Here is a 908-nt window from a genome sequence, read left to right as displayed (position 1 = left end):
ACTCAACGACCAGCAAGCTACAGTGCTGGACACCCTATGCCAAACAACTAGCAAGACAGGAACACAACCCCACCCATTAACAGAGAGGCTGCCTAAAATCATAATAAGGTCACAGACACCCCCAAAACACACCACTGGACATGCTCCTGCCCACCAGAAAGACAAGATCTAGCCTCATCCACCAGAACACAGGCACAAGTCTCCTCCACCAGCCTACACAACACACTGAAGCAACCTAAGCCACTGGGGGCAGACACCAAAAACGATGGGAACTATGAACCTGCAGCACTGGAAAAGAAGACCCAAACACAGTAAGTGAAGCAAAATGAGAAGACAGAGAAACACACAGCAGATGAAGGAGCAAGGTAAAAACCCACCAGACCAAGCAAATGAAGAGGTAATAGGGAGTCTACCTGAAAAAGAGTTCAGAATAATGATAGTAAAGATGATCCAAAATGTTGGAAATGGAATGAAGAAAATACAAGAAATGTTTAACAAGGACCTAGAAGAACTAAAGAGCAAACAAACAATGATGAACAACACAATAAATGAAATTAAACATTCTATAGAAGGAATCAATAGCAGAATAACTGTGGCAGAAGAATGGTTAAGTGACCTGGAAGATAAAATAGTGGAAATAACTACTGCAGAGCAGAATAAAGAAAAAAGAATGAATATAATTGAGGACAGTCTTACAGACCTCTGGGACAGCATTAAACGCACCAACATTCGAATTATAGGGGTTCCAGAAAAAAAAGAGAAAAAGAAAGGGACTGAGAAAATATTCGAAGTGATTACAGTTGAAAACTTCCCTAATATGGGAAAGGAAATAGTCAATCAAGTCCAAGAAGCGCAGAGAATCCAATACAGGATAAATCCAAGGAGAAACACACGAAGACACATATTAA

Source organism: Physeter macrocephalus, chromosome 2, assembly GCF_002837175.3.
Source record: "Physeter macrocephalus isolate SW-GA chromosome 2, ASM283717v5, whole genome shotgun sequence".
Classification (NCBI taxonomy): domain Eukaryota; kingdom Metazoa; phylum Chordata; class Mammalia; order Artiodactyla; family Physeteridae; genus Physeter; species Physeter macrocephalus.
This window is presented reverse-complemented; position numbering follows the sequence as displayed.